At 44.5% G+C, this 26,980-nt stretch overlaps 1 protein-coding gene across 3 annotated transcripts in view; it reads left to right on the top strand.

Moving 5' to 3' along the window:
- PAK3 (p21 (RAC1) activated kinase 3) overlaps positions 1–26,980 on the top strand; it is a 135,423-nt gene that overhangs the window by 36,514 nt on the left and 71,929 nt on the right. The window contains exon 1 of one of the 3 annotated variants that reach the window (XM_039361612.1): positions 11,158–11,416. The exons of 1 other annotated variant lie outside the window; for it this stretch is intronic. The gene's annotated coding sequence lies outside the window, so the exon portion shown is untranslated. Of the gene's footprint in view, positions 1–11,157; positions 11,417–26,980 lie in introns of those variants that run through there. One more of the 3 variants, XM_039361614.1, reaches the window with a different exon arrangement.

Raw genomic sequence — 26,980 nt, 5'->3', positions numbered from 1 at the left:
AGCCCCTGCTCAAGCAGGAGACCCTACACCAGTGGTTCTCAACCTTTTTAATGCCGTGGCCCCCAACCGGTCGTAAGTCAAGGACTACTAAACCGGTCGTAAGTCAAGGACTACTCAACTGGTGCAGCACCATTTGCAGAATGGGACTTTTGGCGGGCTCAGCAGGGAAGAGACAGCCTGGACAATTCCTATTGGCTTTTGAAAGCCAATAGAATTAGACTCTATTCAAGAGAGTCTATTCTACTGGCTTTCAAAAGCCAATAGAATAAAAGGAAAAGGGGGGGAAAATGGCGGACTGCATTGTTTGGCGACCCCGGTGAAATGGTTGTTCGGCCCCAAATGGGGTCCCGACCCACAGATTGAGAACCACTGCCCTATACCGTTCTCGATAAATGGCTATCTAGTCTCTTCTTAAAAACCTCCCGTGACAGAGCGCCCGCGATTTCTGGAGGCAAGCTGTTCTGGGAAATGGCCTTTTTGGACCATACACAAGTCCCTTCGGCTACTGCAAAAGATCTCCATCTTGGAGAACCAGCATCTCACCTGATGATTCTCTTTTTGTTGCTATCAGCTATAATTGCTTGCCTTGGAACTTTTATGGGTCTCTCTCTCTCTCTCTCTCTCTCTCTCTCTCTCTCTCTCTCTCTCTCTCTCTCTCTCTCTGTGTGTGTGTGTGTGTGTGTGTGTGTGTGTGTGTGTGTTTGGGTGTGTTCAGTGACTTTTACAAAGAGAAGAGCCCAATATTTTTAACCTATAAAATCCCTGGCAAAACGCAGAGGAACAGATGGCTTACAAACCATCAAACATCCTAAAACAGGCGTCCCCAACCCCTGGTCCGTGGACCAGTACTGGGCTGTGACATGCCAGCAACTGGTCTGCACAAACAAGCAAAGCCCCATCCATGGGATGTAGGCAGCACACAAAACCACACATCCTCCCGTCCGCGGAAGAATCTATCTCCACGGAACCAGTCCCTGGTGCCCAAAATTCAGGGACCTCTGATCTAAAACATCTCATGCTAAACAGGACCTCAGAAACTTGTAAAATATCTTGCCTTGGAAACCCTGTCTATCTCATGAAATGAAGGAAATTAATCCCCCCCCCTTAATTTAAATGTATACATTTGTTCTTCAAATCAGTCTTCCGCAACCTGGATCCCTATCCAGATGTATATCAGTCTGTGGAATCTACAATGAGATATTATTGCGCTGCGATAAAATGTTAAATTAACCAGCATTCAAAGGCAGCTCTAATGAAATATGATCGCAATATAGTCCAACGGCCATTAAGGACAATCTGATAGTCTGATGCTGGTGCTTAATTGAAGTGTGTTAATTTTCATATTTAAATATCATTATGTTAAAATATAGCTGAGCTGCCAAGATTACGGTCTGTAGTAAAATGATCAACTGAAATTAAATGGGGGAAAAAAAGGAAAAGCATATGAGAACTCGGTGGGGCATATTTCTCAATAAATATATTTGGAGCTGTATGGATAGGCTGTAAAAAGACCATTTTATTTCATTAATTTGCTTAAAAATTTGCACGTGTATGGCCACGATTGAGCCTAAAATTTCTGTTGTTAACCGAGACAGTTGCTAAGTGAATTTTGCCCCATTTTCTTGCCACAGTTGTTAAGTGAATCATGCAGTTGTTAAGTGAGCAACATGATTGTTAAGTAAATGGTTTCTCCATTGACTGTGTTTGTCAGAAGGTTGCAAAATGTGATCACATGACCCCAGGACACTGTGACCGTCATAAAAATGAATCAGTTGCCAAGCATCTGAATTTGGATCATGTGACCACAGGGATGTTGTTTGAGAAAGGGTTCTATCCAGTAATGGGATTCAGCCAGTTCGCACCACTTCAGCAGAACCGGTAGCTAATTTTTTGTTGCCCAGGCGCAGAATGGACTTCTGGAAGTGGCATCTACCCAGAGAACCAGTTGTTCACCTATTTGAATCCCACCACTCCTTCCTTCCTTCCTTCCTTCCTTCCTTCCTTCCTTCCTTCCTTCCTTCCTTCCTTCCTTCCTTCCTTCCTTCCTCCCTCCCTCCCTCCCTCCCTCCCTCCCTCCCTCCCTTCCTGTGGTAGGATTCAGCCAGTTCGCACCACTTCGGCAGAACCGGTAGCTAATTTTTTGTTGCCCAGTGCCAGAATGGACTTCTGGAAGCGGCATCTACACAGAGAACCAGTTGTTCACCTATTTGAATCCCACCACTCCTTCCTTCCTTCCTTCCTTCCTTCCTTCCTTCCTTCCTTCCTTCCTTCCTTCCTTCCTTCCTTCCTTCCTTCCTCCCTCCCTCCCTCCCTCCCTCCCTCCCTCCCTCCCTTCCTTCTTTTCTTCCTTCCTGTGGTAGGATTCAGCCAGTTCGCACTACTTCGGCAGAACCGGTAGCTAATTTTTTGTTGCCCAGTCCCAGAATGGACTTCTGGAAGCGGCATCAACAGAGGACCAGTTGTTCATCTATTTGAATCCCACCACAGTCACTAAATGGACTGCTGTAAGTTGAGGGCTACCTATATATTGCTTCTTATTTTTTTAAAAAAAATGCTGCATTGTTTGCAATATGATTCATGCAACAGTTCAAATCCTGCATTAAAATGTATGTCAAAACAGTACAAAACCTACAAATGAAGCAATAAAATAAAGCAATAATGACAGAAAAGCAGGAAAAGTTACAAATATCACAGCACGCAGCACCCAATTAAGGGAGAATAAAAGGTTTTCTCAAAAAGTCTTTAAACATTTTTCCTGTTTTGAAAGTAATGATAATCTATGATTAAGGGTTAATATCCAAAAAATTGATTTTGGGTTAATGACCTGTTTATGGATTTTTTTTGGGGGGGGAATACCTAAATTATAACAGTGATATAAATGTGCATATAAACTCTGTGGATCTTTTGTGAATTTCTTCGTAGAGATTTTCTATCCACTGTCTGTTGAAATGGAGTTGCTTTAACTCTGTATTCTTTTTATTGAGTATTTATGCAAAGTAGCATCATATTTTAGCTTGTCCCATGAAAATAAAGAGAAACTGGGTGCGTTCAGTTGAAATATTCTTTTGTACAGCCTTCGTTAAAATGGATGGAGCAGGCTGATGACCATTGATGACCAGATCAGCACAATCTTGATGTGTTACATGCCTCAGTTGCATATAAACAACAGATAGGAGAGCTTGATTGTCTCGCCGTGGCCACCTTTTTAACTTTGTTTGGCTCTCCCTGAAGATGCTGAGACTCTGGAAAGGGTGCAGAGAAGAGCAACAAGGATGATTAGGGGATTGGAGGCTAAAACATAGGAAGAACAGTTGCAAGATTTGGGGATGTCTAGTCTGTTGAAAAGAAGGACTGGGGGGGAGGAACATGATAGCTGTATCCCAGTATTTGAGGAGCTGCCACAAAGAAGAGGGGAGGGGTCAGCCTATTCTCCAAAGCATCGGAAGGCAAGACAAGAAACCATGGGTGGAAACTAATCAAGGAGAGAAGCAACCTAGAACTAAGGAGAAATTTCCTAATAGTGAGAACAGTGGAATCCGTGGTATGCATTGCTTCAGAAGTTGTGGATGTCCCAGCATTGGAGGCTTTTAAGAAGAGACTGGATAACCACTTGTCTGAAATAGGGTATAGGGTAGTTATAGGGTCTTCTGCTTGAGCAGGGATTGGACTAGAACAGGGGTCCTCAATTCCTGGTCTGTGGACCGGTACTGGGCTGCAGCATGCTAGCAACCGGTTGGCACAAACAAGCAAAGCCCCATCCGTGGGATGCAGGCAGCACACAAAACCACGCCCCCTCCGGTCCGTGGAAAAACCTCTCTCCACGGAACCGGTCCCTTGTGCCCAAAAGGTTGGGGACCTCTGGACTAGAAGACTTCCAATTTCTCTTCAATTCTGTTATTCTATGCTCCTGATTGGGACAATTTCTAGATTTCCCAAGTTAGCTGGCAAGGAATGGGTAGTTCCTGTCTATTTGGAGAACATCGATTGGGGAAGACTACTGTAGCAGAACGTCTATGGAGATTCTCAATCATCCAGGCCTTGGTTGTTCAAAGGTGCTTTTTCAAAAGGCAACCGGGCTTTTTTGGATTTGTCGTTGAAAATATTTCTCTTCTCATCCCAGAAGCTTCTTCTGTTCTGAACTGTTTTCAAGGACAAAACCAAGAAAGTCTAACTGCCTTTTGAAAAGCAGCTTTGGGATTGTATTGGAATACATGAAGTAAGCCCCCCCCCAAAAGAAGTATGCCAGGATCCCCAACCCCCGGGCTGCAGCCCATTCAGAACTGGGCCACGCAAGCTGTGGGCGAGTGCACACCCATGTACAGCTTCACTTGTGTGTGCAGCCAACGAGCATGTGTGTGCAGTTCCATTTGTGCACGCAGCGGGCACATGTGCAAGGAACAGGCGCACTTGCCCACTGCTTGTGCAAATGGAGCTGCACACACACTTGTGCAGAACTATGGCTCCCTTGATGACTGGTGGACTTCAACTCCCAGAATTCCTGAGCCAGCATGAGGGAACTATGGCTCCCTTGATGACTAGTGGACTTCAACTCCCAGAATTCTTGAGCCGACATGGCTGGCTCAGGAATTCTGGAAGTTGAAGTCCACGAGTCATAAAAGAGCCAAGGTTGCCTACCCCTGCACTAAACCATTGTTTGAAAAACTAACTCTGATTCTATACAGCTTAATTTTCACACTCAAAATCGGTAGAGTTGTATCATTTTTGAGATTTTGGTTTAATCCCTTTCTACATTTTGGGGCGAAATTGGCTGAAATTTATTGCACATATTATTTTATGTCCTCTTTTTGTTTGCTGGTTGATCATGATATATTTATTTTTGAAAGTGTTAAATAGTATCTATTTATTCTTCTACAGTGTGGCATGGACTGGTTTGGAAAATGTTGTTTTGGTTGAAGAGCTCTTTGAAAAAAAAAATCAGATAGAAAGTTACTTTTTGCTAACTCAAACAGGTGGCTCTACTGCTGTCTAGTCCAGAGATGGAAACATTTATATATATTTGTTTTCTGAGGTTTTCGCAGGTGTTTGTATATAGGTCTTTGGTTATTCGGGTTTTCTCCCGCGTCAAATTGGAAGTGTCTTGGCGACGTTTCAACGAAGTCTCATTCGTCATCTTCAGGCAGGTGTTTTTGGCTTCGTGCTTCTAGGAGCAATGTGTGATTGTAGCTGTTTCTTCCTTTTAACTGCCAGTGGGGGTATGAAGTGATTGGATGAGAGCTTGGCTGTGTTCTGATTGGATAGGGAGTTGGCTGTGCTCTGATTGGTTAGGGGAGTGTTCTGTTTGGGTGGGGGCTTTGTTGTGCTCAAATTAGTCTGGATTGCACGGGGATGTGAGATGGTGAGCTGCATTGCTATTGTTTGGCTCGCGTTCGTGGTCGTGCCTCATCTTCATGGTAGGTGTCAGTTTGCTTCATGTATGGATTGGAGGGGTTCAAAGTGGCTAATGATGCAGCTGTGGTCTGGCTTCTGGTTTGTGGTCATGCCTCATCATCGGTGTGGGTTTGCGTTTGCTTTTTGCGTGGACGTGTGGTGGTGACATCCTGTGTGGCTTTTGTGAGTGTGGGTCTGGTGTCATTCTTTGTGTTAGGGACTCGTTTGTCAATAAGGGCGGGTTTCCAAATGGCTGGTAGGTGGGAGGTATCATCTCGTTTGTTCATGCTGTGTGGGCGTTTTTCTATCTTGATGGCTTCTCTGATTATTCTGTTATTAAAGTGTTCAGTTTGGGCGATAGTTCTGGTCTTTTTAAAGTCAATTTCATGTCCTATGATTTTAAGGTGTTGGACCAGGGAAGAAGCTGGTTCCTCTTTTTTGACTGAGTTCTTATGTTCTTCAATGCGTGCACTTATTCTTCTGTTGGTTTGTCCGATGTATGTGGTGGGACAAGTTGTGCATGGGATTTCATATACTTCTTGATTTTCTAATTCAATTTTGTCTTTGGGGTATCTTAGGATGGTGGATATTTTTCTGTTTGTGCAGAATGCTGTCTTAATGTTGTGTTTGTGGAGGATCTTACTGATTCTGTCTGTGGTGCCTTTTATGTAAGGGAGGAGGGCTTTGCGGTTTTCTTGTTCTCTGTCTTGGATTTTAGTGGGGGTTTCTTTTTGGATTAGTTTGGTAATCTTATTTCTTTGGAATCCATTGGATGTAAGTACATTAGTGAGAGTGTGTAGTTTGGTTTTTAGGTGTTGTTCATCAGCTAAGCGTTTTGTTCTAGAGATGAGTATCTTGGCTATGGAGTTGATCTGTGCTGGGTGGTGGTGTGAGAGAGCATGCAGATAGTAGTTTGTGTGTGTTTTCTTCTGATAGATGGTGTGTCCTAGGGAGCCATTGGATTTCTTGTAGACTAAGACATCCAGGAAGGGAAGTTGGTTATTAGCTTCTGTTTCCATGGTGAACTGTATTTTGGGGTGTAGGCTGTTGAGGTGTATGAGGAAGTTGTCCAGTTTTTCTTTTCCATATGGCCAGATTATGAAGGTGTCATCTACGTATCTGAGCCAGAGTTTGGGTTTGTGATCCGATTTTTCTAGAGCTTGGATTTTAAAGTGTTCCATGTAGAGGTTTGCAAAGACAGGTGAGAGGCATGATCCCATGGGTGCTCCTTCTGTTTGTTTGTATTTTTGTCCGTTATAGATGAAGTATGTGTTGGATAGGCAGTGGTTGGGAAGCACTGGTCTAGAAAGACACCAAGCAGCATTCCTATTATTAATTTTAGGATCTGGGAGCTGACAGAAGGAGCAAGGAGAACCATAAAGCTTCTGAATCAACCTTTTGGAACCCCATTTTGGTCTCCTGGGCCCGGGGCTAGCAAACATTTCTACTACTTATGCATGACCAGCTGTCGGGGATGAGCAGAATTGGGGCATTCCATCTGCGGTTATCTATCGTGACAGGTTTCCTTATCTCTCAAGTCGTTTGCAGCAGACAAAGGTTGTGCACGGAGACTAGACCAAGGATCACTTCGGATGGAAGGTTGCACCAGGTTGGGATTTTTTTTTTGTCTGGGGGGGGGAAGAGGTGGGCTAGAGTTTTATTATTCCGTTATCAGGAGGAGCTGCTAACTGTGCCCAGGTTGTCACGACAACCAGCCCTGATGCGAAGCTGTTCTGAAAAAGTCTGAACCTCCAGCATCTAACCAGCCCCTTAAGCTCTCAGCAGATGCTCAGCTCCCCTCCAGCCAATCACAATCCAGCTGGGAAACCATGACATCATAGTCCACAGCCAGTCCAAAACTTGACTGTTGAGTTTTCCGTGCTATTCCTGCTCTCTTTTTCCCCCCAAATGCATCCTGTCCTAAAGCATCTTCGTCCGTGTGAAGCACAGGCAAAGAAGACAAAATAAAATAAAATAAAAAGGCTGCTGCTACTACTACTACTACTACTACTACTACTAATAATAATAATAATAATAATAATAATAATCTCTCAGGATTGCTGGTCTGATCCTTTGTGTGGCTGGTAGGTTAAAAGGATAGTCATCATCACAGACACCAGAAAAGATAATAATAATAATAATAATAATAATAATAATAATAATAATAATAATAATAACAATAATAATAATAGTAATAATAATAATAATAATAATAATAGTAATAATAAAATTGGAAGGGACCTTGGAGGTCATCTAGTCCAATCCCCTGCTCAGGCAGGAAACCCTATACCATTTTGGACAAATGGCTGTCCAGTCTCTTCTTAAAAACTTCCAGTGTTGGAGCATTCACTGCTTCTGGAGGCAGATTGTTCCACTGGTTAATTGTTCTAACTGTCAGGAAGTTTCTCCTTAGATCTAGGTTGCTTCTCTCCTTGATTAGTTTCCATCCGTTGCTTCTTGTCCTGCCTTCAGGCGCTTTGGAGAACAGTTTGACTCCCTCTTCTTTGGGGCAGCCCCTGAGATACTGGAAGGCTGCTATCATGTCCCCCCTCGTCCTTCTTTTTGTTAAACTAGACATACCCAATTCCAGCAGCATTTCCTTATGCTTTAGCCTCCAGTCCCCTAATCATCTTTGTTGCTCTTCTCTGTACTCTTTCTAGAGTCTCAACATCCAAGGTCCCTTTTTAAAATTTTAAGATTTGCAGGGGTCTTCCTGAGAAAAGGACATGGGGACCACAGCAGTATTTGGATGATTATCCCCACATCCAGAAAGCAAACAAAAATAAGCTGAAGTAATAAGGAATGTCACACATTCTGAGAAATGGTAGCTTTTACGTGACTAGGTAACACTCCCTCGTGGTTGTCATTTGTTCCCAATGTCTCCAAACACCAAAGATGTCAGCCTCCTGTAAAGTATCTTTTTCACTGCCAACTTAAGAAACAGACAGAGTCAAAATTGGTGCAGTGGAGCTCCTTGGAATTTTAAGAGTATATCATGGGCACACACAAGAAGATGGATGGGGAATGGTGGATTCTGGTGGATGAGGTCAATGGAGTTATCAACAGAATAACAGAGTTGGAAGGGACCTTGGGGGTCTTCTAGTCCAACCCCTGTTCAGACAGGAAACCCTATACCATGTCAGACAAATAGTTGTCCAGTGTTGGAGCACTCACAACTTCTGGAGGCAAGTTGTTCCCCTGATTAATTGTTCTCACTGTCAGAAAATTTCTCCTTAATTCCAGGTTGCTTCTCTCCTTGATTAGTTTCCATTGGTTGCTTCTTGTCCTCCCTCCCTAGCTTGACTCCCTCTTCTTTGTGGCAGCCCCTGAGATATTGGAAGACTGCTATCATGTCACCCCTAGTCCTTCTTTTCATTAAACTGGACATACCCCAATTCCAGCATCTGTTCTTTATAGGTTTTTGCCTCCGGTCCCCTAATCGTCTTTGTAGCTCTTCTCTGCACTCTTTCTAGGTCAGTCACAAATACTTCATTTCCCAGAAGACCAAGTGCTGAGATCTCTCCTCATTGGCCTTCTCTGGCCTTTGACCAACTCCAATTCTTTGTGTCTGACACATTTTCGAGCAAAGCATTAGGCAACAGCCACCCATCTTTGACAGTAATGATTGTGTTGCCCATTTTAACCAATATGAACAAAAGAGTGTCTTACTTTGCTTTGTTGTGTGCCTGACTTAACTGATATGAACATAAGAAAGTTCCAGAGAGACACTGGCATTCAGGGACATCTTGGTTCCTATACCTTGTGTAGCTTTATCTCCTCAAGAACTTCAGAAGAACTGGTTTCGATCAAGAGTATAAATCTTCCTATTCTGGAACTTCTCATTTCCAGCATTTGCCAACCAAATAATTTTGGAAGCCAGTTGATATTCAGGCATAGGCTGCTTTGTTCCTGGCAGCTGTAGGTTATTTCCGCACTGTATAAAATCAGTTGAAGATCTGGTGGCTCCATTCATTCAACCTACTAAGGCTTATTCGGTTTAACCCTGATTATTTTTGGGAAGAGAGCACACTGGGCAATCCCAGTCTGCTGGGTTAGATTATATTTCATCCCTTGTGTGAATATGGATTCATCCAATTGCTGGTAAGCATGTTGTTTAAACACACCTGTGTCCTAGCAGGAGATCTAATTCGGGCTTCTGATCTTTAGGCGAACCCAAAACATGGTTCCTCAGCTGGCTTGGGGCGCACTGAGATACTGTTTGTATATTGTGTGTAGTATTAGGTAACATTAGATTTGTGAAGCATGGCAAGGCAGCACTGTCAACTGGTCTCAAGAGGTTTCAACATAGCAACATAAATCCCTGAATGTCAAAGTTTCAGCACCACCAGAAATGTTCTCCATGGTGAACGTTAACGCTTCTTCAGGTTGCTCTGGAATTAATGCTCCAAGGTGGGCCACCTCTTCTGTACCAGAAGAGGTCCATTTTTATTATTATTATTAGTGAAGAACAAGACAGGTTTTTCAAAAATTTAAAAGAAACCCCAGCTTATTCAGATGCGCATGATTCTGCTTTCCTGTTTTCCTTGTTGGTATTTTTTTTAAAAATGTTTTTAAAGTGGACACTGGCCATAAAATGCCCCTGGCTGATTGAAGCAGGAGATATTGGCTGTTGTATCATTGGGTAGAAGGGAGGAACCCTGCAGGCAACCAGGTTTGACTGGATTCTGGAGACAGTCTCGTGTTCTCTCTTTGCAGAGGGAGAGAAACTTGACAAACAGAATTCCAGACCACTAGGCAAAACTTTCAAAATCTTGTTTTAAATTTAAAAACTTTCAAAATCTTGTTTTAAATTTGGGCAGGCCAACTTAAAAATTCCTCAAATGTTCTGGTGGATTGAGTTGCTTACGTCTTTGCCTTCTGAAAGCATGCTTTTTTTAAGAGGGGGGAAAATGCTCTAGTCCTCTTGAGCACAGAGCAGTACATACTAGCCCCACATGCCTGCCTGCCTGCCTGCCTGCCTGCAGGGAGGGGATATTCTTTCCTCGGAGGGTTCCCTAAATGCTCATCTAATCTTGGTAGAACACCCCCCCCCCGCTCTGCTCCCTTTTTGCAGGGAAAAGATATTCTTTCCTAGTTAACTTGGAGGCTCCATGCTAGTCCCACTTGGTCTGGTTTTTGCATCTTTTTCTCCTTTCCCCTTTTGTTTCCTTTCATTTCCTTTCGTTTCCTTTTGTTTTGTTTCCTTTCCTTTTTCATCCATTTACTTTGTTTCGTTTCGTTTCGTTTCCTTTCCTTTTTCCTTCCCTTCCCTTCTCTTCCTTTCCTTTCCTTTCCTTTCCTTTCCTTTTTCCTTCCCTTCCTTTCCCTTCTTCATCCATTTACTTCCTTTCCTTTCCTTTCCTTTTTCCTTCCCTTCTCTTCCTTTCCTTTCCTTTCCTTTCCTTTCCGTTTTCCAGGGAGGGGATATTCTTTGGAGGGTCTTGGAGGGTCCCCTGAATGCTCTTGGAATCTTGACCGCATCCCCTCTTTGCTCTTCTGGCTACTGGGGCTTTCTTTGCTTACTGGTGGTGGGGGGTGAGCCTTGTGCCTTATGTAAGGCTCCGTTTCCAACCCTACGACAGCCGCCCGCAGCCAGCTAAGCCGGGTGTGCGGCTGAATTCAAGTTTCTGCCCTGGGTCTCCCTGCTTGCAGTTCTGGAAGCTGCCGGTCTTTGAAACATAAGATTTGTCGACTCCAGCTCTGCCAGTGCTATTAGTAGTATTATTATCTGCTTCCCTGCAGCCAATCCGGGCTGTGGAAACCTGATGACAGCATGAGCTAGGGAACAGCAAGGAGGCACTGAGGCATCCCAGCTATTAATGCTGCTTTGGAGGTCAGGAGCGGCTTTTGGGGGAACGAAGACCCTTGGGTGGACTAAGCCCGGAGCCTGCCTTCCTTCCTCCGGTGGGCCCCCCCTCCCTCGCCTCCTCTCTCGTGCATGCCCAGGTGGGGCCTTTGTTTCTTCGGGTCTTTTTCCTTCCTCCAAGGGGTGGATGGTCTGCAAGCAGTATGACAGGACACACTGCAGGTAATGTCTCCTCTCCACCTTCTCCACCCTATTTCTCCCCCTCCCCCCCAGTTCCCCCTCCTCCCCTTCCCCCCTCCCGCACCTGCTATCCAAGGCTCCAAGTGTTTGTGCTGGGTGGCTTCTGTGCCTGACAAAAGAAGGGAGCCGGGAAGGCAGACAATGTTTGACATGGATGGGAGGGGGGGAGGGTAAACACACCTCTGGGGAGGGGGGCTTTCTTCTGCTTTACAAAGCCGGGGTTTTCCTCACAACGCAAGGCTTCGCGTTTCACTCCTTGGCTGAAGGGAGGGTCTTTTCTTTTCCTTCCTTCCTTCCTTCCTTCCTTCCTTCCTTCCTTCCTTCCTTCCTTCCTTCCTTCCTTCCTTCCTTCCTTCCCTCCCTCCCTCCCTCCCTCCTTCTTTCTTTCTTTCTTTCTTTCTTTCTTTCTTTCTTTCTTTCTTTCTTTCTTTCTCTTCCTTTCTTCTTTTCCTTCTCAAATGACGTCTCCCTTGCTGCTGTCTGGCGTCTGATCACAGATATCATAGCTGAAGTGGTCGTGGTGGCTGCATGTCAGGAGCTAACAATACCAGGCTTTGATCTGGAGGCAGGAGGGAGGGTGAGTGGGTGGGTGGGTGGGTGGGTGGGTGCCTGGCAGTTCTTCTCCCCAGATGTCTGGCCAACATGCCTTCGAAACGCACCTGCCTCCAGCTTTCTCCTGGAAGGGAAGGAACCCCCCCCCAGCCCCAATGGAGAGAGTGGGGAGTCCTTGGCTCTGCTCCCAGGTGTGTGACTCATTTCTGCTCCCCAAAGAAGGGGGGGAATTGTTTTCCTGGCTGCCCCTTTGTCCCCCGAGCTGTGTGCCATTCTGTTATCCAACCGAGGGAAGCTGTCTCTGCCGATTGTCTTGCATAAACAGCCTCTTCCCTTCCATGTCTGCCTTTAGCATCCAGAGGCAGGGCTTTTACTCTTGAGGTGGGACCGACTGACCGCAGGGCTGATTGCTGGAAAGGGAAGCAAATCCGGTGGTCCACAAGAGAGGAAAGCCGAGGCTAAACACAGCATTGCAAAGCTTGAGCTGGGATTGTCTCCCCAGTCCATGGATCTGAAGCTCTATGGAGAAGGGCCTGAGATTCCCAATGGTTCATTCCTAATGTCTCACAAAAGGGCATCTCTCTCTCTCTCTCTCTCTCTCTCTCTCTCTCTCTCTCTCTCTCTCTCTCTCTCTCTCTCTCTCTCTCTCTCTCAAAGCGAGGTTGTTAATACCGCTTGCACGAGGAGCTTGCATGCGGTTGGTTTGTTCCAGCCACCATCGGCGGTGCGTGCGCTTTGCTTCTCACCCTCTTGATGAACACTAAGAAAGAACATGGTGGCTTCTGTCTTGGCTTGTGATCCTCTGGCGGGTCTGGCCTTTGCTTGCTTCTGGCCGGGGAGCTGCCTCAGTTATGCTGTCTCTGCAGTGCCCTGAAGGATGTTCTGGATCAGTGGGTCAAAGTGGTGGGGATAGGAGCCTCGTATTTGTGTGTTTGTGTGTTGGGAGATTCCAACTGCCTGTCCTATTGTCCTGTTGGAAGGAGGTTCAGAGAAGGGATCAGGGAAAGATAATAACAAACACTGAGCCCTTGTGAGGACTGGCTTCAGGTGGCCCTCGGTGGCCCCTCCTTGATTCAGACACGATCACGGTATTATTTATTTCTGGATGGCCAGGGGCACAGCTGGTGACAGCAGAGGGGAAGGAAAGGGGAACTGGGGGCCAAGAGGGATGCGAAGGAAGCAGCCGGATGGGAAATATGGACCAGGAGATGCATGAGATGAGGAAACAGAAAGTTTGGGAAGGAGAATGAAGATGAGTTGGCCGTGGATGATGGACACCGTGGGAATAGAGATGGGGGCTCTGCAGAATGTGGCTGAGCAAAATAGTAGGAGTCCCTGCTGGAGATGATGGCTGGGATCATCCCAGACTTGCAAATGAAGGAAAAATGCAGAAATATTTCCCAAAAAGCAAAGATGGGTGCTTCTGGATTTTGATTTTGGGTGCTTTGTTATGAGAAGGTTTGAAAGGGCTTCTGTAGAAAGGGGTCAGCCATGAAGCTTGGACAGTCTTTGATTCACTGATCATCAACCGTGCTTCGGTGGTAAGAACTCTGGGGTCTAGATCCAACTTGGTAGCTCTTAGGTGCTCTCTTTTCTGGAAGGGAGGAGAGAAGACGTTGATCCTGCAGGGCCTCTAGCATGGGTGATGGGTCTTCGCCATCTCTTTCGGTGCAATACTTTCTCCTTCAAAACGTAGACACTCAGGAGCAAAACGTTTCTTCGAGTTCCTGCTTTCTTCCTACAGCGTTTCATCGCAATCTTTTTCTCTGTGTTTATTTTGCTCATTGTAGTCAATGATCTGATGAATGGAATGAACGAGAGAGCTCCCAAATAGTAGAAGAACTCTAGATATTATTTTTCAAGTGAGAGGTTTTCTTGAATAAAGGGGCCTTGAATAAAAGTGATCCACACCATTATTTCAAAGTCTGAATTGGGCTGGGCATCTACGATAGCAATCTTTCCATCAGGAATGTCCAGCTTTGGCAACTTTTAAGACCTGTTGACTTTCCCCTTGGCTGGCTGGGGACTTCTGAGAGTTGAGGTCCACAAGTCTTAAAGCTGCTAAGGTTGGACCCCTCCTTTACATCTTCCTGACATTGCTAGAGTGTGCATCTTTGAGTGGTGCAGAACCTAGGCACCAAGGCAATTTTTTGATGTTTCTCAAGAAGATGAATTTTGGTGGAATCCTTTGTATGGGCAAGAGCATCATTTTTTCACTAAACTTGCACAACATAGTAAAGATGGTAAAAGTGGAAATGGGTAACTTGTGATTCAGCTTGAGGTGATAGCCTCGTTACTGTCTTAGCACGTCAGATAAAACAGGGCACCAATTAAGCCAGCATGTGATTTAATGTTGAGGAACATCAAGTAAGGTGAATATAGCCACTGAGCATTGAGGAACATCAAGTAAAGTGAATACAGCCATTGAGCATTGAGGAATATCAAGTAAGGTGAATACAGCCACGGAGTTTTGTCAAACCATCAGTGGAGTTTAGTTGTTGTGTCAACTCAACCAGATTGACTTTTCTGCTGAATGAGAAGTCCTAAGTTCATCCTTTCTCCTAGCACCTAGCCATCTCTAATCTTATTTATTTATGTAGTTTCATTATTTATAAGTTTATTAGATGCACATCCCACCTTTCTGTGAAGCTCAAGAAGATGGACACAATATTCTTCTCTTCCCATTTTCTCCACAGTACCAACTCTGTCAGATAGGTTAGGCTGAGAGAAGAGAACTGGGCCAAAGTGTCCAGGGAGCTTCTGTGGCTGAGGGGAGCGGGGGGATGAGAACCTGGGTCTCCCCATGTCTAGTGTAACACCTTTTTCACGGCATCACATGGGCTCTTGAGCAGAGAGGGAAGGACTTCTGGGGCTGGAAGTAGAATAGAACCTGGATAGATCACTCATAGTCCAGCATCTACACCAGGGGTAGGCAACTGGCTCAGGAATTCTGGGAGTTGAAGTCCACAAGTCATAAAAGAGCCAAGGTTGCTTACCCCTGCTCTACACCATCCTGATTCTGAAGTTAAAAGGGAAGGACTGGCCTGAAGTGCTTCCTTGTGTAGAGAGAATAAAGCTGAATCTCCTGAATTTTGCTCCAATACGTTCATCACTCTGGCTTTCATTTCCGTATTAATCATTGCTAGCTTTAGGCCAGTACTTTTCAATCTTGGCAAATTTGCAGATGGGTGGGCTTCAACTCTCAGAAATTGCCAGGATTCTGGGAGTTTAAATCCTTCCTTCCTTCAGTTAGAACATTTAATCAGAGAAATTAACCAGTGGAATGACTTGCCTCCAGAAGTTGTGGATGCTCAATCACTGGAGATTTTTAAGAGCAGATTGGACAGCCACTTGTCTGAAATGGTATAGGGTCTTGCTTGAGTAGAGAGTTGGACTAGAAGACCTCCAAGGTCCCTTCCAACTGGTATTCTGTCTTCCTTCCTTCCTTCCTTCCTTCCTTCCTTCCTTCCTTCCTTCCTTCCTTCCTTCCATCCATCCATCAGCTTGCACCCATTTTGCATCCATTTTAGAGAAGTTGCTGGTGGACTGATTTTATCAACTAGACAACTACAAGATTTTAGCCCCCATTCTTAACTTATGAGACAAAGCAAATCAATAACAATGGCAATTGTAATATCTGAGATATTAGTCAACAGACATTGAGTGTGGATTTGCAGGAGTAATAGCTGATTTAGCTCATCCACAAAGGAGGGATATAGAATTTCCTTGTTTTATATTAGGATTTCATATAAAATTATTCCACAGCCAACCACAAAGTTGAAGCTCTTAATGTGGCAGAAAGAAAATGGATTAAATGCATAGGCATGGCATTCACAAGACATTCCTGTCCCATTTTATGACAAGCCTTGCGGTCGTATCTGCCCAACGTGCCGAAACTGGCTGGCTTTAATGTTGATTGGCCTGGGGGTGGTTTAATGTACTGCAGGAACTCAGCTCAACTAACCAAGGAGAGAAGCAACCTAGAACTAAGGAGAAATTTCTTGACAGCGAGAACAATAAATCAGTGGAATGGATTTCCTTCAGAAGTTGTGGGTGCTCCAACACTGGAGGCTTTTCAAAAGAGACTGGACAGCCATTTGTCTGAAATGGCATAGGGTCTCCTGCTTGAGCAGGGGGTGGACTAGTAGACCTCCAAGGCCCCTTCCAACTCTGTTATTCTGTCTCAGATGTCAACTGGATAGTGTAGAATTCAGTACATTGTCTGAACTCAGGAAATCATTCATTCATTAGCCAGGATGATGGTGTGGTGCAAATACAGACATAAAAAAATACACAAAGCCTACAGTAGGTAATAGATGGGGATGCAACCTAAAAATAGCTTATATTAATTCAGACTGATTTTTTGTTCTTTCTTTGTTCTGGATTCAACTTCTTTTTTTCAGACAGGCAAGGTCACAATGATCAAACACCAGAGGGCTTGGCTGGGCTGTTCCACTCCTTAAAAAAGCCACTTCCTTCCTAGGCTAACCCACAGCTTGTGGATCTTCTAGTGAACACCCATCCAAGTAGTTACCAAGCTTGTCCCTGCTTAGCTGTTGAGCTTGAACCCAATTGGCCAGATGGTGAGACTAATAAAGGGATAACAGAATGTTGGAAGGGGCCTTGGAGGTCTTCTAGTCCAACCCCTTGCTCGGGCAGGAAACCCTATACTATTTCAGACAAATGGCGATCCAATCTCTTCTTAAAAACCTCCAGTGATGGAGCATCCACAACTTCTGAAGTTCTTCTAGTCCAACCCCCTGCTCAAGCAGGAGATCCTATACCAGGGGTCTTCAAACTTGGCCCATTTATGACTTGTGGACTTTAACTCCCAGACTCTGGAAGTTGAAGTACACAAGTCATAAAAGGGCAAGTTTGAAGACCCCTGCCCTATACCATTTCAGACAAACAGTTGTCCAATCTCTTCTTAAAAACCTCCAGTAATAATAATAATAAATAATAAGCAGTTCCTTACTAGGAACTGCTTCCATCCTGCGACGATATCTGTAATACCATCAAACATCCACATCTGCCTATCCCAGGTCTTGGGTAAGGACTCAATAGGTAGACAAAATACCAAATCCAGTCTGAACATCTGGCTGACTGTGCGATGATCCATAATAATAATAATAATAATAAAGTTGGAAGGGACCTTGGAGGTCATCTAGTCCAACCCCCTGCTCAGGCAGGAAACCCTATACCATTTCAGACAAATGGCTATCCAATCTCTTCTTAAAAACCTTCAGTGATGGAACATCCACAACTTCTGGAGGCAGGTTGTTCCACATGTTAATTGTTCTAACTGTCAGGAAGTTTCTCCTTAGTTCCAGGTTGCTTCACAACTTCTGGAGGCAAGTAGTTCCACTGGTTAATTATTTTTACAACCAATGAAAGCAATTGTAAGCAAAATGCAACGGATAGGATGCATACAGGATTTTTCCCTTTGAAGAGGGGAAGATTTAGCCGAGAAGATCTCGGCCAGGGCTGTTTTCTTTCCCATCTTTTTGTGTGGGGTTTTCCATGGGGCAGTTGCTGGTGAGTGTGTGCTGGGGAAAAGCTTAAGCATATTCTCTAAAACTGAAGTGCAAGGAGTGACACCAGAAGCTGTGCACAAAGGAGTCTTTAAGGCTGACGTGTAAAATGATGTGTGTTTTTTTGAACTGCGGGGAAGCAGCTGCTGCCACAAGGCAAAGGGGTTAGGGCTAGGAAAATGGAAGCAAAGAAGCAAAACAGAACTCACGCAAATTGATCTCCAACGAACACACACTGGCACATATTATTAGGTTGACACAAAAGTACCATGTGCCATATCCAGGGACTGGGTTTGGAAGCCTCCCTTTAAAGAGGCAACGTAATACGTTGTAACTTTACAGGTGGGTATGGCCGATGGTCTCATTTTTTGAAAGTACAAACGAGAATAATCTTGGAAAGAATATTTGGCTGGGTATTTACAATCAGAATGGGTGAAATTTTGCATGTCCCTGGAATGGATCTGTTGCTGAGGATATGTGGTTTGGGAAATTTGAGCTGTTTCCATTTGGGACAAGTTTACTGTTCCATCTTAAATGCCTTAGGCCTTAGGGAGTTTTCCTTTCCCCGAAGAAACTCATCATCATCGACTATGTTCATCAGGTTTTCTCTTTAGCTTGAACAGTTGGTGCCTGGTGTGCCTTTTTCCTCTTTTCCTTTCCTTTCCTTTCCTTTCCTTTCCTTTCCTTTCCTTTCCTTTCCTTTCCTTTCCTTTCCTTTCCTTTCCTTTCCTTTTCTGTTATGCCTTCCCTACCGGAAACCTGCAAACAAGCATTGACCCCCCCTCCCCAAATTAACTGTGTTTAAAGGGTTCTTTAAGCCTTTTTTAGTGGAAGAAGCAGATCATAATGTTTTAAATATGGAAATTCCCAACACTTGTGGTTTTCACAGATGTCACTGATCTGGTGGACTGAATTGATTTTAATTCGCCACCATTGTGTAAAAGATTTACTTGTCTGTCTGTATTGGATTTTATGCAGTAGACGTTTGGGCTTTGGCTTCGTGTAATAATTTAGGTCTGGGTGGATGGCTGTTATGTTTTAAATTAATAAATGGCGGTAGGTGTTTTTTTTTGTTTTTTGTTTTGCTACTCTTGAATACAACCAAACAATCTTCTATGACATACCAGTTCAAACAAAGAAAAGCAAGCCAAAATGTTTGGCCGTCTCATGGAACTCTACATAGGAAAAGGTTTTGGCATCCTTGAGAACTTACAGGATTTTGACAATGTTGCAAGTCCTTCCTTCCTTCCTTCCTTCCTTCCTTCCTTCCTTCCTTCCTTCCTTCCTTCCTTCCTTCCTTCCTTCCTTCCTCCCTCCCTCCCTCCCTCCATTTCTTCCCTTCTTCCCTCTCTTCCTCCCTCCCTCCCTTTCTTTCTTCCCTCCGTCCCTCCCTCCCTCCCTCCCTCCCTCCCTCCCTCCCTCACTTTTCCTTCTTTTTTCCCTCACTGTTCCTCCCTCCTTCTTCTTTCCTTTTCCTTTCCCCTTCCTCTTCTCCTTTCCCTTCCCTCCTTCCTCCCTCCCTCTCTTCCTTCTTTCTTTCTTTCCTCATTGTTTCCTTTCTCCTTCCTTCCTTCCTTCCTTCCTTCCTTCCTTCCTTCCTTCCTTCCTTCCTTCCTTCCTTCCTTCCTTCCTTCCTTCCTTCCTATTTCAGTGAAAACAGGTATCAGCTCAGAAAACCTACTATTGGCACCCACACTAAGGCAGTATGAAAGGGCATTCCCCCCCCCGTCCCAGAGCTTTACAGTGGGTCCGTCTGCACTGCAGTTGGCTCAGTGACCATGCAGAAGTTGTGGAAGAACAGCTCCCAGCCTCTCTTTTCACTGTTTGTTCAGGCAGGGCCTGCTGGGAGCTGTAGTTTAGCAACCTCTGTTGCCAAAAAAATGACTCTGTGGATTCCAATAGGATAGAATTCGACTGTTCTGCCCCACAACACCGGCGAGCAGCAGAGACGTTAGCATCTGACTCCCTCTGGCTGGCATTTGTCTTTGCTTGGGCAAAAATGTTCAGCAAAATTGACATGCCTGGAAAGGGAGTGCACCCCTGCATGCTCCTTACCAAGAGCCGCGATGTTATTAAGTTATTTACACAAGGCTGCATCGGGGATATTTATATATCGAAAATGAAAAGCAGAGTGGTTCACAATACAACGCCCAATTTATGTTGCGCATAATGCTGGAAAAGGTGGAAGGAAGGATAAGACGAGGAGAACCGAGAGCAGAGTGGGTGGACTCAGTTATAGTAGTGATGGGGGTGGGGACCTTGATGCTCTCTGAGCTTGATGGTTTTCTTGCAGATATTTCATTACCCAAACTTGGTAACATCATCAGTGTAGTCTGATAATTATTTAGTTTGGGTAATAAAACATCTGCAAGAAAACCACCAAGCTCAGAGAGCACCAAGGGTCCCACAACCTCTCCCCTCGTCCTCCTTTTCCCCCTCCTCGCTGATAGACCCCACTCCTAGTGTCATGGTTCCAACTAACAAAACACTTCAAAGAACTTCCTCTAAAGCAGTGGTGGCGAGCCTACGGCACGCGTGCCAGAAGTGGCCCTCAGAGCCCTCTCTGTGGGCACGCGTGCCGTGCCCCGGAGATGGCAAGAGACTGGCCCCCGTTGCCCTGGCCCCACCCACCCAGTCTGCCATGACCACCCAGCCACGCCCACCCGGCGCTCAGTGATAAATAAGTGGGGTTTGGGTTGCAATTTGGGCACTAGGTCTCTAAAAGGTTTACCATGACTGCTCTATTTAATTGTGAAACAAAGTGTCGGCACAGCATGGTGGATGCCAAGATTTGAATTCCCCTCCCCTGAGCACATAATATTCCAGCGTATTTCCCTCCTCTAATTTGCAGTCATAAATCACGTTCTCCAATCAGTTTAAAGGGCAAAGTTTCCCTTCCGTTCTGTAGCCAGGTGGTTTCTTATCTTAACTAATCCCCACACACATTCTTTCTCCTCCCCTCCCAGTTTTCACACCTAGCACTGATGATGGTGCTTAGTTTGGGTAATGAAATGTCTGCAAGAAATCCACCAAGCTCAGAGAGCACCAAGGGTCCCACAGCCTCCCCCCTTGTCTTCCTCTTCCCCCTCCTCGCCGATAGACCCCAATCCCTCCTAGCACTGATGATGTTACCTAGTTTGGGTAATGAAACATCTGCAAGAAAACCACCAAGCTCAGAGAGCAACAAGGACCTCTTATTTCAACCCTGAGTTACAAACATTCTCCATTATCGGTATACAGACAGTCCTCAACTTATTGAACAGTTCATTTAGTGACTGTTCAAAGTTACTACGGGACTGAAAAAAGTGATTTATGATTTTTTTTGCCTTATGACTGTTGCAGCATCCCCATGGTTACAGGATCAAAATTCAGATGCTTGGCAATTGGCCTATATTTGTGACGGTTGCAGTGTCCCTGGGGATCATGTGATCACCTTCCTAAATCACCTTTTTCAATTCTGTTGTAACTTGGAATGGTCACTAAATGAATGTAATTCGAGGACTCCCTGTACTTTGTGACCATTAAATGATACAAACAACCTCAAAAGACATTCCCTCTGAGATACTGCCTCAAACAGCTCTTGGAAAAACAGTCTAGAGATTATAAGAATATCAGGGACAACAAAACACCAATATCCAAAAACCTGTTGTTGTTTTCTGAAAGGGTTAATATAATGGGAATGAATTCTTAATGTTAGATTTGTCCATTTGCAGGAGAACAGTATGGGACCATAACCAGGACATTTTGCCTATTATCTAGTGTTCTATCCAGCTTGCGCAAGAATTAGAAGTGATGGCCAATCTTTTTCTAGAGAATTGATATTGATGGGGTGAGAGTTATTTTCAGAATAGATTAGGAGCTATTGATTCAACGGAGGCTCCTTCAAAGCTGCATAGGTTTGAGGCCGTTTCATAAAGCTCAGGCAAGCTAAGCCTAAGGAACCCCTTGGACCAGATCTGAATGAGAGGCTGGGCCACTTTCAGAGTGGCAATGTTGATGAGCTGCAGATTAGAAACCAACCACATCCTATGACAGGAGATTGAAAGAACCAGGGATGTTGTCTATGGAGCTTCTCAGTCATCCAGGCCATGGTTGTCCCAAAGGCGCCCTTTTCAAAAAGCAACTGGATTTTCTTGTTTTGTTTTGTTTTCTTTGAAAAGTTTCACTTCTCATCTATGCTGGCTAGGGAATTCTGGGAGTTGAAATCCACAACTCTTAAAGTGGCCAAGGTTGGACATTCCTAGTCTACCCCTTCCAGAATCCCCAATCAATTCCATCACCACCATCAGAAGGCCATTAAGTTGGAGAAGAATGCAGGAAGTGAAGAAAGAACCACCACTTCCAAATCTGTGGCCTATTCTTAGGAGACAAGGACAAAATGACAGCCAGCATTTCAAGTAGACTAACCATTCCTACTGTAGCTATCAACAAGCAGCCTATTTTTCACCAGGTTGCAATTGTCCTTGGGACACGTAATCAGACATGACAAGAGAGGGAAGATCACTATCATTATATGTTTCAGAATAAATGTCAGTTGCATTCTTTTCCAAACTCTTTATAAAGGAACAAAACAAACAAACAAACAAAAGAGAAAAAGCTTGTTATTATATTGGCATGCAAAAGCTTTTGCAGATATGTATGTGGTCTACCATCACTTGGTGGGGAGGATGATGTCAAGGAAAGGAAACAATTGCATTAAATGCCATGATGCCATCATCTTGTCATAAAAACACTAAGATCGTAGCCAAATATGACCTAGGGCAGTGGTGGCGAACCTATGGCACGGGTGCCAGAGGCAGCATGCAGAGCCCTCTCTGTGGGTATGCGCGCCATCGCCCCAGTCCTAGGCCTTCAGCTGGGTTTTATAAAATCTTTTCGCTTTAGGCCTCCGTCGCCGTGTGCAAAAAAAAAAAAAGGTTCAATCAGTCAATTTCAACTTCTCGCGGGAAAAAAAAAGATCTTGCAAAGTTGGAATTGATTGATTGAACTTTTTAGTCCCACCCAGTCTGCCATTACCACTGCAGTCACGCCCACCCAATGGGCCACACCCACCCAATGAGCCACGCCCACCCGGCACCCGATGACGCATAAGTGGGTTTTGGGTTGCAGTTTGGGCACTCGGTCTCTTGAAGGATTCATGGTGCGAGCGAATACTAACAAATATGTCATAGCGTAGGTCCAAATGATTCAGATGTATAAATACATAGAGGTATTCCTTGACTTAAACCAGGGGTCCCCAACCTCTGGTCCATGGACCAGTAGCAGGGCTCAGCATGCCAGCAACCAGTCTGCACAAACAAACAAAGCCCCATCCGTGGGATGCAGGTAGCACACAAAACTACGCACTCCGGGCCGTGGAAAAACTTCTCTCCACGGAACCGGTCCCTGGTGCCCAAAAGGTTGGGGACCTTTGACTTAAACCATTCCCTTAGTGACCATTTAAAATGGCAAGTCCACCAACTTCTTTTAGGGGGTCTCCAGGGTGGACATGTTTAGCTACAGAGATTGAACTGAGGACCTTCAGTGTGGGGAGCCAGGGCTCTATTGCTGGGCTCTGCCCTCTTCCTCTCTCCTCCTCTGCTTCGCACATGTTGCTCAGCAGTACCGCGTGTGCGCTACCTCAAAGCATCTTTTGTCTGGTCATGCAGCTAGAGAGGAGACGGGAACCAATTGGACTTCCGGCCCTGCTGCTTTTCCTAGTCACAAGATCTTTGTTGTGTCTGGTTGCTGACACCGATGCTCTTTCCCTGCCTTTCCCCTTTCTGAGTTCTGCAGGGATCTCCTTGCATCTCCATCTGTTGTTTGGCAGCAGCAAAAGACGTTCTGACATTCTGAATGCTTCGGGTTGGACATTCAGAACTTCACAGCCAATGGAGGATGGACGCTTTATTTTGTTTGCAGGTCACGGGCTAGGATTCTTGCTCTGCGAAACAATTTCTTTGCAAATTCTTTAATTGGAGCACCTTTATAAACATCCGTCCTACTTCTTTTTTCCTGGACTCCTTTTCTCTCCCTTGTTCTTCATCCAATTTTTTTTCTCCTCCTTGCCCCAAATCAGCAAGCCAGTAAAGTGGAAACCTTGTGGGAAGGGTTGCAAACAGCAAAACAGCGGGCAGATAAAGGAGAAAGGCCTTAAACATTCAGGAACTGGAACCTGCTGTACATTAAAGACAGAATGTTGGAACGGCCATCCATTTCATTACCAAATCAATCTGAGTAATTTAGGGTTGAAAGGTCCTCAGCTCATCCATAACGGCAGGAGATTTGGTTCACTTTCTGTTGCATTCTCCTTCAGTTTCAGATCATTTTTCTTTGCTCCATCTTTTCCTTCCTTCAGGCAAAAGAAGGCCAGACTGAGTGTGAAAATTGTAATAATCAGGGATGTGAGTCTCAAAGACAATGAGGCTGCTAATAGAATTTGCAAGTTTTCTGTTTGTCTACCTGCACATCTGTCTACCTGTCTATTTGCTCCACGCAGCCACATCTGGCTATGCCTACGCATCCTAAGATGGCATGGCTGGATTTCGACCGTAGTCTAGGATGGAGACAATAATGCAACTTTTACAAAACCCTCAGTGTAACGCTTGAATTCTAAAGGAATATTGGGTAACTGCCAATGGGAACAACTTGTGGATGTTTCATGGGATTTATATTGACTGGGGTCGTTAACTGTTGGGAGCAGAAAGACCAATGAGTAGAATAAGGGAAGGAAATAAATAACATTTATAGGCTTGAGCAGCTCATGCCCCCCCCCTCCCCTGAAGTAGCTTGCAGGAAAGAAAGTCTGCGGTGATCAGTCCCAAGCTGCCATTTTGGAAGTGGCAGAATGCATGCCATGTATGCGGTGTTAAAAACCTGCAAAGAGACCATGTCGTACCATTCACTTTCACATCTGGAACACATTACTGAGGAGGGAAAGTAAAGGATCGGTGAGTGCGTGTGTTTGTATTGTGTGTGCACTTGTATGTAAGAGACATCAAGAGGCACAGTGTGTGGGCGTCTGTCTCTGTGTGTGTTTTCTTGCAAGATGGAGGGGAGGGGAGAGAAGCTAAGCAAATAGAGCTGAAAACAGGTCGGTCATGGGTAGGTTGCTGAAAATGGTAGAACAACTGCAGGTTTGAAGTCCCAAACGTGCTTTTTCAAGAGGCAACTGGACTTCCTTTGTTTGTTTTTTTTTTCCTTGAAGGCGTTTCGTTTCTCATGCAAGAAGCTTTTCCAGTTCTAACTGAATGATAGAGAATGGAAGTCAGTCAGAATTGAAGTGGCTTCTTGCATGAGGAGCAAAACGTCTTCAAGGAAAACAAACAAACAAAGGAAGTCCAATTGCCTCTTAAAAAAGCAACTTTGGGACAACCGTGACCTGGATGACTAAGAATCTCCTCCACAGACATTTAGCAGCTTTGGAGATGTGTGGTTTCCATTTATTGGCCTTCAAGAGCAGATTTAACTGAAGGTGAACGTTTACTGGAGACTGTCAAAGGCTGGCCTTGAGTCGCTTTTTGGACATCTGTGCTGGATACCCTCTGAGGAAGCTGCTAATAGAACTGATTACCATAAAACGTGACAAGTTGCTATTATAGACTTGGCCAGCCTGGGATCTTCTTGAAGTGCTGAACTGCAGCCTCCTTAATTCCTGCTGTTTGAGATTTGTGAGATTGTCATCCAGATTTCCTGGAGGAGAATAGACTGAGGAATGGAGGGGTTTGGATTGCTCAAAAATTGTTTTATGATGGTTGATGGAGTTACATTGTCAAAGGATACTTATCCCCTGTGAAGGTTCTGGTATGTTCTCAAGTTCTCCACATAGCCACACTGCCCCGCACAATCCTATCAATAATCCAGATTAAGATTATACAGATTGTCAATACTTTCATAACACTGAAGCAGGACTTTTGATATATATTTTTCTGTTTTGGCCACTGCCTCCCCCACAAATTAGCTTCTTATCTCAATTCCTTATTTTTTATTCCAAATAAAGCTTTCCTTTCCTCTTCTCTAAAAGAATGATGTAACAGTTGCCAGTCAGACAGAGCTGGAACAATTTTACACAAGGGTAGACTTCAGCTTAGTACGTGAGCATTTGTGGAAACAAGGAACAAAATCTGTGAGGAGACATAACTAAATTACACCCAGGTGAAAATCTTACGAGTTCTGTAGTTCAATACAGCCCCCCTGTCACTTTAATGATTATTCAATAATTTGATTTGTTTTTGTAATTTTTCCTAATGAATAAAAATTAAAGTAAGATTAGTCAGTAGAAAGCAATAGTTTACCTAAAAATTCCATGACAGATTTTATTTTTTTCGAGCTTGGTGTCAGGCCCCAAACCAATAATGACACTTATTGAGTCTTCCAAGCTGAGTTTTTTAAAATTGTTTCATACCTATAGACAAAATTTTGCCAGACTGAGGACTCTACTGTCTGTATTTGCATGATATTCTGGGAACTATTAGGGAGAGGCTGCCAACGCCCTCTTTTTTTCATATAAAATATCTTGACTGTGTAGTTTCTTATTCCTCTAGAATCACCTCCTCCCTTCCAGGGATCCACCTCCTTACTATATTCTATCCCCCTTGGTAACTTTCAGATGCTTGGATTCAACTCCCAGAATTCCTGAGCCAGAATGTGCCAGATGCAAAGAATCAGGACCATAGGTTAAATTGCAGTTGAGATTTATTGCTCAAGTCTATATACAAGAATCTAGTCAACAAAGTTTAAAGTTGGCCCCAGATAAGGGTCAACAGAATTCAAAAAGAGTTAGATTTGGACCATTTACAGGGATGTAATGATTTTAAGCTGATGATGCACTTAACTCCATCCCCCTAGCTCTGCCTGCTCTTCTACACCATGGGGAACACTTTGCAAAGCTGGCTGAGGAATTCTGGGAGTTGAAGTCCACAAGTCTTAAAGTTGGAGACCCCTGCCTTAGGTAACCTGGCCCCAAGCCAAGTGACAACTGGCATCTGGAAACACACTGGTAGATCTGAAAGTGACGTCATTGGAGTTATTGTCTTTTACTGCCATTATATGATCTGAGAAGGAGCTTCTAGATTCCTGAATCCACCGTCTTCCATTCGATGTCTTTCTGAAAGGATCCTGAATGTGCTTGCCCGTTTATGGGCCAAGACAATAACAATCCTCTAGCATTGTGCTTCCTTCGATGAGCTAAACTGTAGCTTCGCAGGAGGGCACTTGGGTCATGCCAGCCGGAGAGCACGTTGAGCTAAATCAGCCAATTCAGTTTGTTTTTGCGGTTATAAAGTTGTGCCAGGCATTTGTTATGACAGGCAGAATGGTCCATAGGTGGCTTTATGGAGAGCAGGCAGAAGATTTGTCTCAACTGTGGTTTGCCCAGTGGTTTTAAATAGTAGATGAACAAGGCAGGACTCCAAAAACGTTTACTTCTGTGCTGTTTTATTGTGTATCTTGCTGTATTCTCCTAACGTTATAAGCCACCAAAAAG

This window comes from Crotalus tigris, unplaced genomic scaffold (genome assembly GCF_016545835.1).
Source record: "Crotalus tigris isolate CLP2741 ecotype Arizona unplaced genomic scaffold, ASM1654583v1 scf7180000019309.743544, whole genome shotgun sequence".
Classification (NCBI taxonomy): domain Eukaryota; kingdom Metazoa; phylum Chordata; class Lepidosauria; order Squamata; family Viperidae; genus Crotalus; species Crotalus tigris.
Note: the sequence above shows the minus strand (reverse complement) of the source record. Positions and strands in the feature narration are given on the sequence as shown.